The sequence below is a fragment of the Aegilops tauschii genome, chromosome 4 (genome assembly GCF_002575655.3).
Source record: "Aegilops tauschii subsp. strangulata cultivar AL8/78 chromosome 4, Aet v6.0, whole genome shotgun sequence".
In the NCBI taxonomy this organism is placed as follows: Eukaryota; Viridiplantae; Streptophyta; class Magnoliopsida; order Poales; family Poaceae; genus Aegilops; species Aegilops tauschii.
The window spans coordinates 494,919,791-494,932,788 of record NC_053038.3 but is presented as its reverse complement, the minus strand read 5'-3'; positions in this window follow the sequence as shown (position 1 = coordinate 494,932,788).

The following is a 12,998-nucleotide window of genomic DNA, read 5'->3' as shown; positions in this document are numbered from 1 at the left end:
ATCCGTTTCCGGACAGCAAGCCAGGTGAACATGTATTTTGCAACAGAGAGGAGTCCAGGTCTTCCATATCGCGTTAGCCCGAACAAATAGTTGGATTCCTTGGAACGAGACTTGTACGCCAAACTGGAAGAGAAACGAACAGAAAAATTCAAAACCCAAGTCCATCTATCTGTAGGCTTGCAATTTTTCAAAAAAATATGACCATTTGTTAGTAAAGACAAAACGCCGATATGTGAATGAATACTACTCTAAGTTACGTAGCCACAAATTATCTTTTGACAGGTCACAAAAGTTGAAAAATTTAAGAGGTCCTATTATGTAACTTACGTATTATATGCATACTCAACAAACCTGACCCTAGAAAATTTCTTAGGAGTCTCCCTTCTTTTTATATAGGAACTTAGGAGGCTCCCTGAACAATCCGCCATAACAAACGATAGATCTATTTCATATACACTTTTTAAAAATGGATATACAACTTTTTTCCCTTCATACATTCCTCTCATAAATTATATTCTACACACACTAAAAACCCTAACCTAAAATATTTATGAAGGGACTTGTTCAGTTGAGCCTCAAATAATCGGCAATAAATAATGCTAGATTTTTTTACATGAACCAACGAGAGTTCTTCTTTTACATACTAGATGATACCTTGTAGATTGTTGCGGGGATGTTTTACAATATATTTTAATGAGATTTGACTATGTGGAACATAAATACTTGAGTAATAAAATGAGAACTAAAACTCAAAATACATATTATTTATTGTATTTGATTTGTTTTATAGTTGTAAAAAATTTATTAATATAAATATCATAATAGAATGCGAGTTTTCGTGCATGTTTGTATATCGAGGTGATTTTTCTATGCATGGTTGCGTGTTGTGGTGTGTTATTTCTGGTGCATGTTTTGTATGTTGAGGTGATTTTTTCTATATATGGATGTATGCTGTGGTTGGTCATTTCCCATGCATGTTGCACATTGTGGTGTCATGTTTGCGTGTTGAGAGGGTTACCTATTCAGATATAGAAGATAAAACATGGCAGAAGTTAAAGGTTATACATATGTGGCCAAGCCAAATGAAAAGGGAAAAAAACTTGTATTATACATATCCTATTCCACTCTAATACATGGTGAGCCCTCTAAGAAAAAGTGCCAACTGCGTCCAACAAGGAAACTTAGTCAGAGGCCAAGTAGCGGAATCAGTGGTCATGAGCCGAAAATGATAAAGCTAAGGTGGCCCAAATATAGCAGCTACATAGCGACACATGGAAATGAAAACGGCGATGCTGGAAGCAAAACCAGAACAATTCTGAAAATAGCAAAATAGCAAAAAAAGAAAAGAAAAAAGAGAGCACCGAACACGTTGAGAATAAGAATACAACGCCATCTACCGTCGTTGTGATGATGAACGAAGATATTAAGTTGCGAAAGGAAGTGCTCATCGCGTCACTGTGTATGATGGGCCAACCCATGGTTACATATCCTAGTCCACTCGTATTAATACGTGGCCAAACTAGAGTCTTCCTTTTTAGCATTACATTGACGCACAACAAAAGAAAAAAAAGGGAAGAACTAAGACACAATAGGTGAGGTGTCCTAGGTGATTATTGCGTCCGATATTGAACCATGAGGTTCACAATTTGAGTCGCACATACACCAATTTTTTGAAGGTTGCAAAAAAGGAAAAATGGGCCGGGCCCATGTCGGAGTGGGGTGTGTGTGCCGGTTTGCACAATACCCTATAACAGGCGCTAAAGGCACCGAATGGGATTTGTCATGTACTAAGCGCTGACAGTTTGACGCATTGTGTGTCACCTAGAAAACACGAAACGATGGACAATCCTATTCGGCGCCTTTAGCACAGGTTATAAGCTATTGTGCAAATCGGCACACACCCCTGATTCCGGCTTGGGCTGGGCCCATTTTCCCTTTTCTTTTCTAGTTTTGCAACCTTAAAAAAATTGGCGTGTGTGCAATTCGAACTGCGAACCGCACGTTCAACACCAAACGCGATAACCACCTAGGACCCCTCACCTGCCGTGTCATAGTTCTTCTTCTTTTTCCTTGTGTTGTGCGTCAAATGTAATGCTAAAAAAAGACTCTGATTTTCCTTTTCTTTTGGGTTTGGTCACGTTTTTCTTTGGTTTTACTTAGTTTTTTCTTTTCTTTTTATTTTTATTCAATTTTCTTTTCTTCTATTTTCCTGATTTTTCAAATGTGTTAAATTTTTAAAAATATGAAACTTTTTCAAATTCGTGAAATTTTTTCAAGTTTGTGAATCCTTTTCAACTTCATGATTTTTTTCTAGTTTTGTGAACTCTCTAGTGATTTTTTTCAAATTTTATGAAGTTTCTTCAAACCCGTGAATTTATCCAGTTTTTTCTTCAATTTTTTTTTTAAAATCCATGAACTTTATCCCACTGCCAATGAACTTTTTTCAAATGCAAGAACCATTTTTTTAAAAACCGATGAACTTTTTTCCAAAATTGATGAATTTTTTCCTTTTGTTATTTTTTCGAAATTTACGAACTTTTATTCAAAGTGATGCACTTTTTTCAGAATTGGTGAACTTTTTTTCAAAATTGATGAAATTTTTTCAAAGTGGATGAACTTTTTTTAAATTGACGAACTTGTTTCCAAAAAATTATGAACTTTATCAATTTTTTCGAATTTTTTTCCATACTCTGCTTTTTATGAACGTTTTTTGAATATGCACTTTTTTCAAATGTTTTCTCTTTTTTGGATTTTGTTTTTTGGTTTTTTTGAATAGTCTACGGCTGACAAATCAACAGGTCAACTGTCGACCGGTCAAACATTGATCGAGCGAACTAGAATGGCAAAATGAAGCGACCACTTCGCCGTGTATGATGGGCCGGCCTATGGTTGCGGACACGGGCGCCAGACAAGGGGAGCTGTGGGCGCTGGAAAGGCTACCTGGTGCTGAAGGCGCCCAACAGGAGGTCCCAGACAAGCAAGCGAGCGACCAAGTGCACTGCCCATTCCAGCGGGAAACGGATGGGTCTCGTTCCAGTTTTGAGAACCTTTTTCAAGTTCCTTAACCAGTATTTTTTTATTTTTTTATTTCTATTCTTTTTCTTTCTTATAAATTCACAAATTTCAAAAGGATGTTCAAAATATTCAAAAAAATGTTCTTAGTTTCCAAAAGTGTTTGAATTTTTTAACGAATGTTCGAGATTATAAAAAATGTTAGACTTTTAAAAATACAGAATTAAAAAAACCTTGTTTTCAAAATATGTTCAGAGATAATAAATTGTTAGTGTTTTAAAAATCAGCAATTTTGAGAAACTTTGGTTTTTTCAAAAATTGCTTGGAAATTCAAAAATATTCGCAGTCTCAAAGTTTATCCCCAATTTTAAAAATGATATATAATTTTTTTAAAATATTTAGAAATTTTAAAGTTTATTATTGTTTTAAAAAATATTTATCTTTAAAAAAATCATATTTTATTTTTTGTGGAATATATAAAGACTCAAACCGTTAGTAAAATAACATGTTTGAAACAACAGAAAGAAAACGCTCAGCAGGGAAACATGTTACGTGGGCTGGCCCGCTCGAGCTCGCCCTTGCAAATGCTTCACTTTTGTTTTTGAGGGAAGGTCATCATGGCTAGCTTTATTAAATCATAAAAGCGTTTACATCGACTATGAGCATGCCAACAATAAAGTCAGAAGGCTCGTCCAACCAAGTAAAAGTAGACTTATTACAAAAATTATAGTTAGCTAGCCATATCGAGCGGTAAATAGGAGCTCTCGGATGGCTTGGGACTTGATAGCGCGGACATTTGACAAAGCTTTTTCAACAAGAAAAAAGTTGCAGCTAAGCATCTCCAACGTTTTTTAGAGGAATTAAGCATCTCAGACTGGGCCCCTTCTATTTAGCGCGTATGACCCTGGGTGACGGGGAAATACGCGCCACCTGTGCCAATATATGCATCAGCAAACATTCTTTTTGTTTCTGTCACAGTTTGTTTCTTTTGAATGCCTTTTCATCTATTTTCTGATTTTCCACCAGTTCCTATTAAAATTGTTTCCAATTTACAAAATTCTGGAATCTAAAACTTGTTCTCAAATTTTTAAAAACATAATGGGTTTAAACAATATTCACAAGATTGAAAAAATTTCATGAATTTGAAAATTGGTCCAAAAATTCAAAAACAAATCATGAATTCGAGAAATGTTTGTGAAATTGAGTTTTTTTATTGAATACAAAAAATGTTCACAAATTTAAAAATATATTTGTGAATTCAAACGATATCCATGACATTGTTCATGAAATTCTAAAAATACCGATGAAATCAAAAAATGTTCGCAAAATATGAAACAAAATTTGTGAATTTGAAATATTATTGTTTTAAAAAATTTAATATAAAAACAAGAAAGATCAAAAGAAAATATATAGAAATAAGGGTGCTGGGCCGACCCAATGATGTGTATTGATACTATAGGGGGTACGCGGTAGTTCGCTATCCACGGACCTACGTGTGAAATAGGATTCCCGTCTCCAACCGAACCAACTCCCCCCCTAAACATTTGGGTGTACAGCCCGTACACCATCCGAACAAACATATTCACCCAATCGGACCCCCATACCCCGCCAATATGTCTGGGTTCTCCAACAACCCTCATACCCCTAGCCCATATGTGGGGCGGATTTGGGGCCGTCCAGCCGCGTCCGCCACGTTGAATCTGATATCCCCGACCCAGTTCAAATCCCTCCAAATTGACCAATTGTACCAAATCAACCGCCCTCTCTCCCACGACCGTCCTTCCTTTCCTCAGTCTGTGCCATCGCCGCACGCTCCATTGTCCGCCTACGTCATGGAGGATGGGTTTGCAGAGACCTAGGTCCCTAACATCACAAGTAAGGTGGGGACCATCAATCATAGGGAGCCGTGTGCCTGATAGCGCATCTGCGAGAAGGCAGAGGATTCCTCCTCCGGGGTGGCATCCTCTTCCTCTGTGGAGTCACCCTAGATGTGCTAGATGACTTTGCCATGGGCGTGCATCCTAGATGACTTCACACAGGAAGAGGATGCCACCCCGAACATGGAGTAAGACTCGCCGCATCTCCAACGGTCGCGGTCAACGTCCGGCATCTGCAACACCAGACATGCCACAATCTGTTTGACGAAATTACGAACCCAATTTTCAAGGTTTTTTTTTCTTTTCCATATGCATTTTTGAATTAATTTTAGGATGATAGTTTTATTGTGTTGCATCGTTAGGACTTATTAACCATGGATGATCAAGATCCTCCATCCTATGAAATGGGTTATACCAATTTCCATTTGTTCAAAGTTGGGCAATCACCCCGTACTAAAAAAGGAAGGCTCCGAAGGCAAGAGGTCCATCATTCTGAGCCCATGAAAATGCTTGGTCGTGTAATAATCTTTTTTCGCGAGAAAACTTCTCCTCTATTCATCTTCAATCATGGCAGTACAACGAACACCAGAAATAATAAAAATTACATCCAGATCCGCATACCACCTAGCAACGACTACAAGCACTGAAGCAAGCCGAAGGCGCGCCCCCGTCATCGCCCCTCCCTCGCTGGAATCGGGCACAACTTGTTGTAGTAGACAGTCGGAAAGTCGTCGTGATAAGGCCCTATAGGACCAATGCACCAGGACAGTAACTGTTGGGGAACGCAATATTTCAAAAAAATCCCTACGATCACACAAGATCTATCTAGGAGATGCATAGCAACGAGCGGGGAGAGTGTGTCCACATACCCTCGTAGACCGAAAGCGGAAGCATTTAGTAACGCGGTTGATGTAGTCGAACGTCTTCACGATCCAACCGATCCAAGTACCGAACGTACGACACCTCCGTGTTCAGCACACGTTCAGCATGATGACGTCCCTCGAGCTCTTGATCTAGTTGAGGATGAGGGAGCGTTCCGACAGAACAACGGCATGGCGACGGTGATGATGAAGATACCGGCGTAGGGCTTCGCCTGAGCACTACGACGATATGACCGAGGTGTTAACTGTGGAGGGGGGCGCCGCACACGGCTAGGAACAATTGATGTCTGTTCTAGGGGTGCCCTCCTCACATATATAAAGGAGGGAGAGGGAGGGAGGCAGCCTAGGGCGCGCCCAAGTAGGAGGAATCCTACTTGCCCCCCTAGTCCAATTCGGCCCCCCTTACCTTATTTGGACAAGGGGTAAAGGAAGGAGGGGGAGGGGAAGGAAGTAGGAATCCTACTTCATACTTTCCTTTTCCTCCTCTCCTTTCCCTTCCTCCCCATGTGGCTGGCCCTATAGGAGCCACCAGCCCCTTGTGGGCTGGTGTGTTTCCTTACTTGGCCCATTAAGCCCATATCTTTGCCGGGGGTTGCCCGGAACCCCTTCCGGTAACCCAGTATCACCCGGAACACTTCCGGTGTCCGAATATAGCCTTCCAATATATGAATCTTTACCTCTCGACTATTTTGAGACTCCTCGTCATGTCCGTGATCTCATCCGGGACTCCGAACAAACTTCGGTCATCAAATCACATAACTCATAATACAAATCGTCATCGAACGTTAAGCGTGCGGACCCTACGGGTTCGAGAACTATGTAGACATGACCGAGACACATCTCCGGTCAATAACCAATAGCGGAACCTGGATGCTCATATTGGCTCCTACATATTCTACGAAGATCTTTATCGGTCAAACCGCATAACAACATACGTTGTTCCCTTTGTCATCGGTATGTTACTTGCCCGAGATTCGATCGTCGGTATCATCATACCTAGTTCAATATCGTTACCGGCAAGTCTCTTTACTCGTTCCGTAATGCATCATCCCGCAACTAACTCATTAGCCACATTGCTTGCAAGGCTTATAGTGATGTGCATTACCGAGAGGGCCCAGAGATACCTCTCCGATACACGGAGTGACAAATCCTAATCTTGATCTATGCCAACTCAACAAACACCTTCGGAGACACCTGTAGAGCATCTTTATAATCACCCAGTTACGTTGTGACGTTTGATAGCACACAAGGTGTTCCTCCGGTATTTGGGAGTTGCATAATCTCATAGTCTGAGGAACATGTATAAGTCATGAAGAAAGCAATAGCAATGAAACTGTAACGATCATAATGCTAAGCTAACGAATGGGTCTTGTCCATCACATTATTCTCCTAATGATGTGATCCCGTTCATCAAATGACAACACATGTCTATGGTTAGGAAACATAACCATCTTTGATAAACGAGCTAGTCAAGTAGAGGCATACTAGGGACACTTATGTTTTGTCTATGTATTCACACATGTACTAAGTTTCCGGTTAATACAATTCTAGCATGAATAATACATTGGGACATTTACATATATGCCCTTAACTCGAACCCACTACTCAGTTTTGCCCCTAATTTTTAGGTATGCTCATTTTGCCCCTCCGCCGTTAGTTTCTCTTATAGAAATGCCCTTCTGTGCTGTTAGTGTCCGGTCAAAGGGCATTGACCGTCCTAAAAAAATAGCAAAAAAATTCAAAAAAAAATTGAAACTTTGTGGGTTTGAAGATACTCATGTCTGCAAGGTGTGTACAAATTTTCATGCCGTTCGGACACTCTGGGAGCTCATGGCAAAGAAAACATAAATTTTGTACGCATGTGAACAATAAATTCAAAAAAATAGAAAAAAAATATATGAAATTTTGTGGGACCGAAGATACTCAGGTGTGCAAGATGTGTGCACATTTTTGTTGTGTTTGGACATCGTAGGAGCTCGTGGAGAAAAAACAAAATTTAGTTCAAAAAAACTTTGAAAAAATACCCTATTTTGTTTTTTTCTTTAGAGCGCCTCGTACGTCATTTGGCCACCAAAACTTGCAAGCACGTTGTGCACTCAAGCCTCTTTGAAGCCAATTTTTTTTGAATTTTGTTGCTATTATTTTTGAATTTACTGTTCATAGGCATAAATTATTTTTGTTTTCCTTTTCCACGAGCTCCCAGAGTGTCCAACCAACACAAAAATTTGCACGCGCCTTGCGGACATGACTATCTTCGATCCCACAAAATTTCAGATTTTTTGCTATTTTTTTCTGGATGGTCAAAGTCCTTTGACCGAACGGTAACGACGCAAAAGGGCATTTCTATAAGTGACACTAATGGCGGAGGGGCAAAACTGAGCATACCTGAAAATTAGGGGCAAAACTGAGTAGTGGGTTCGAGTTAGGGGCAGAACTGGAATTGACCCATAAACATTTATCATGAAATAAAGAAATAAATAATAACTTTATTATTGCCTCTAGGGCATATTTCCTTCAGTCTCCCACTTGCACTAGAGTCAATAATCTAGATCACATCACCATGTGATTAACACCAATAGTTCACATCACCATGTGATTAACACCCATAGTTCACATCGCCATGTGACCAACACCCAAAGGGTTTACTAGAGTCAATAATCTAGTTCACATCGCCATGTGATTAACACCCAAAGAGTATTAAGGTGTGATCATGTTTTGCTTGTGAGAGAAGTTTAGTCAACGGGTCTGCCACATTCAGATCCATATGTATTTTGAAAATTTCTATGTCTACAATGCTTTGCATGGAGCTACTCTAGCTAATTGCTCCCACTTTCAATATGTATCCAGATTGAGACTTAGAGTCATCCGGATCAGTGTCAAAGCTTGCATCAACGTAGCCCTTTACGACGAACTTTTTGTCACCTCCATAATCGAGAAACATATCCTTATTCTACTAAGGATAATTTTGACTGTTGTCCAGTGATCCACTCCTGGATCACTATTGTACCCTCTTGCCAAACTCATGGTGAGGTACACAATATGTCTGGTACATAGCATAGCATACTTCATAGAACCTATGACTGAGGCATAGGGAATGACTTTTCATTCTCTTTCTATTTTCTGCCGTGGTCGGGTTTTGAGTCTTTACTCAACTTCACAGCTTGCAACACAGGCAAGAACTCCTTATTTGACTGTTCCATTTTGAACTACTTCAAAATCTTGTCAAGGTATGTACTCATTGAAAAAACTTATCAAGCGTCTTGATCTATCTCTATAGATCTTGATGCTTAATATGTAAGCAGCTTCACCGAGGTAATTCTTTGAAAAACTCCTTTCAAACACTCCTTTATGCTTTCCAAAAAATTCTACATAATTTCCGATCAACAATATGTCATTCACATATACTTATCAGAAAGGCTGTAGTGCTCCCACTCACTTTCTTGTAAATACAAGCTTCACTGTAAGTCTGTATAAAACTATATGCTTTGATCAACTTATCAAAGCGTATATTCCAACTCCGAGATGCTTGCACCAGTCCAAAGATGGATCGCTGGAGCTTGCATATTTCGTTAGCACCTTTAGGATTGACAAAACCTTCTGCTTGCGTCATATACAAGTCTTCTTTAAGAAATCCATTAAGGAATGCAGTTTTAGACTTCCATTTGCCAGATTTCATGTCAATTGCTAACATGATTCGGATAGATTTAAGCATTGATACGAGTGAGAAAATCTCATCGTAGTCAACACCTTGAACTTGTCGAAAACCTTTTGCAACAATTCAAGCTTTGTAGATAGTAACACTACTATCAGCGTTGGTCTTCCTCTTGAAGATCCATTTATTCTCCATGGCTTGCTGATCATCGAGCAAGTCAACCAAAGTCCATACTTTGTTCTCATACATGGATCCCATCTCAGATTTTATGGCCTCAAGCCATTTCGCGGAATCTGGGCTCATCATCGCTTCCTCATAGTTCGTAGGTTTATCATGGTCTATTAACATGACTTCCAGAACAGGATTACCGTACCACTCTGGTGCGGATCGTACTCTGGTTAACCTACAAGGTTCGGTAGTAACTTGATCTGAAGTTTCATGATCATCATCATTAACTTCCTCACTAATTCATCTAGGCATCACTGGAACTGATTTCAGTGATGAGCTACTTTCCAATTCGAGAGAAGGTACAATTACCTCATCAAGTTCTACTTTCCTCCCATTCACTTCTTTCGAGAGAAACTCCTTCTTAGAAAGGATCCATTCTCAGCAACGAATATCTTGCCTTCAGTTCCTTTGGGTATCCTATGAAGACACATTTTTCCGACTTGGGTTCGAGCTTATCAGGTTGAAGCTTTTTCACATAAGCATCGTAGCCCCAAACCTTAAGAAACGACAGCTTAGGTTTCTTGCTAAACCAGAGTTCATACGGTGTCGCCTCAACGGATTTAGATGGTGCCCTATTTAACGTGAATGCAGCTGTCTCTAATGCATAACCCCAAAATGATAATGGTAAATCGGTAAGAGACATCATAGATCGCACCATATCCAATAAAGTACGGTTACGATGTTCGGACACACCATTATGCTGTGGCGTTCCAGGTGGCGTGAGTTCTGAAACTATTCCACATTGTTTCAAGTGAAGACCAAACTCGTAACTCAAATATTCACCTCCATGATCAGATCGTAGATACAATGATTTTCCACTTCACTCTGAAATTCTTTGAACTTTTTAAATGTTTCAGACTTATGCTTCATTAAGTGGATATAACCATATCTGCTCAAATCATATGTGAAGGTAAGAAAATAACGATACCCGCCACGAGCCTCAATACTCATTGGACCACATACATCGGTATGTATTATTTCCAATAAGTCAGTAGCTCGTTCTATTGTTCCAGAGAACGGAGTTTTAGTCATCTTTCCCATGAGGCACGGTTCGCAAGCACCAAGTGATTCATAATCAAGTGATTCCAAAAGCCCATCAGCATGGAGTTTCTTCATGCGCTTTATACTGATATGACCTAAACGGCAGTGCCACAAATAAGTTGCACTATCATTATTAACTTTGCATCTTTTGGCTTCAATATTATGAATATGTGTATCACTACGATCGAGATCCAACAAACTATTTTCATTGGGTGTATGACCATCGAAGGTTTTATTCATGTAAACAGAACAACAATTATTCTCTGACTTTAAATGAATAACCGTATTGCAATAAACATGATCAAATCATATTCATGCTCAACGCAAACACCAAATAACATTCATTTAGGTTTCAACACTAATCCCGAGAGTATAGGGAGTGTGCGATGATGGTCATATCAATCTTGGAACCACTTCCAACACACATCGTCACTTCACCCTTAACTAGTCTCAGTTCATTCTGCAACTCCCATTTCGAGTTACTAATCTTAGCAACTAAACTGGTATCAAATACCAAGGGGTTGCTATGAACACTAGTAAAGTACACATCAATAATATGTATATCAAATATACCTTTGTTCACTTTGCCATCCTTCTTATCCGCCAAATATTTGGGGTAGTTCCGCTTCTAGTGACCATTCCCTTTGAAGTAGAAGCACTCAATTTCAGGCTTAGGTCTAGCTTTGAGCTTCTTCATGGGAGTGGCAACTTGCTTGCCATTCTTCTTGAAGTTCCCTTTCTAACCCTTTGCCCTTTTACTTGAAACTAGTGGTCTTGTCAACCATCAACACTTGATGCTTTTTCTTGATTTCTACCTTCGCCAATTTCAGCATCACGAAGAGCTCGGGAATCGTTTTCGTCATCCCTTGCATATTATAGTTCATCACGAAGTTCTATTAGCTTGGTGATAGTGACTAGAGTACACTATCAATCACTATATTCTCTGGAAGATTAACTCCACTTGATTCAAGCGATTGTAGTACCCAGACAAACTGAGCACATGCTCACTGGTTGAGCTATTCTCCTCCATCTTGTAGGCAAAGTACTGTCAGAGGTGTCATACCTCTCAACACGGGCATGAGTCTGAAATACTAATTTCAACTCTTGGAACATCTTATATGCTCCATGATGTTCAAAACGTTTTGAAATCCCGGTTTTAAGCCGTAAAGTATGGTGCACTAAACTATCAAGTAGTCATCATATCGAGCTTGCCAAACATTCATAACGTTTGCATATTTTCCCGCAATAGGTCTGTCACCTAGCGGTGCATCAAGGACATAATTCTTCTGTGCCACAATGAGGGTAATCCTCAGATCATGGATCTAGTCCGCATTATTTCTACTATCATCTTTCAACTTAGTATTCTATAGGAACATATCAAAAATAAGATACGGAAGCTATACGCGAGCTATTGATCTACACCATAGAGATATGCAAATACTATCTGGACTAAGTTCATGATAAATTAAAGTTCAATTAATCATATTACTTAAGAACTCCCACTTAGATAGACATCCCTCTAGTCGTCTAAATGATCACGTGATCCAAATCAACTAAACCATGTCCGATCATCACATGAGATGGAGTAGTTTTGAATGGTGAACATCACTATGTTGATCATATCTACTATATGATTCACGCTCGACCTTTTGGTCTCAGTGTTCCGAGGCCATATCTGCATATGCTAGGCTCGTCAAGTTTAACCCGAGTATTCTGCGTGTGCAAAACTGGCTTGCACCCGTTGTATGTGAACGTAGAGCTTATCACACCCGATCATCACGTGGTGTCTCGGCACGACGAACTGTTGCAACGGTGCATACTCAGGGAGAACACTTGTACCTTGAAATTTAGTAAGGGATCATCTTATAATGCTACCGCCATACTAAGCAAAATAAGATGCATAAAGGATAAACATCACATGCAATCAAATATAAGTGATATGATACGGCCATCATCATCTTGTGCCTTTGATCTCCATCTCCAAAGCACCGTCATGATCACCATCGTCACCGGCTTGACACCTTGATCTCCATCGAAGCATCGTTGTCATCTCGCCAACTATTGCTTCTACGACTATCGCTACCGCTTAGTGATAAAGTAAAGCAATTACATGGCGATTGCATTTCATACAATAAAGCGACAACCATAAGGCTCCTGCCAGTTGCCGATAACGGTTACAAAACATGATCATCTCATACAACAATTTATATCACATCACGTCTTGACCATATCACATCACAACATGCCCTGCAAAAACAAGTTAGACGTCCTGTACTTTGTTGTTGCAAGTTTTACGTGGCTGCTACG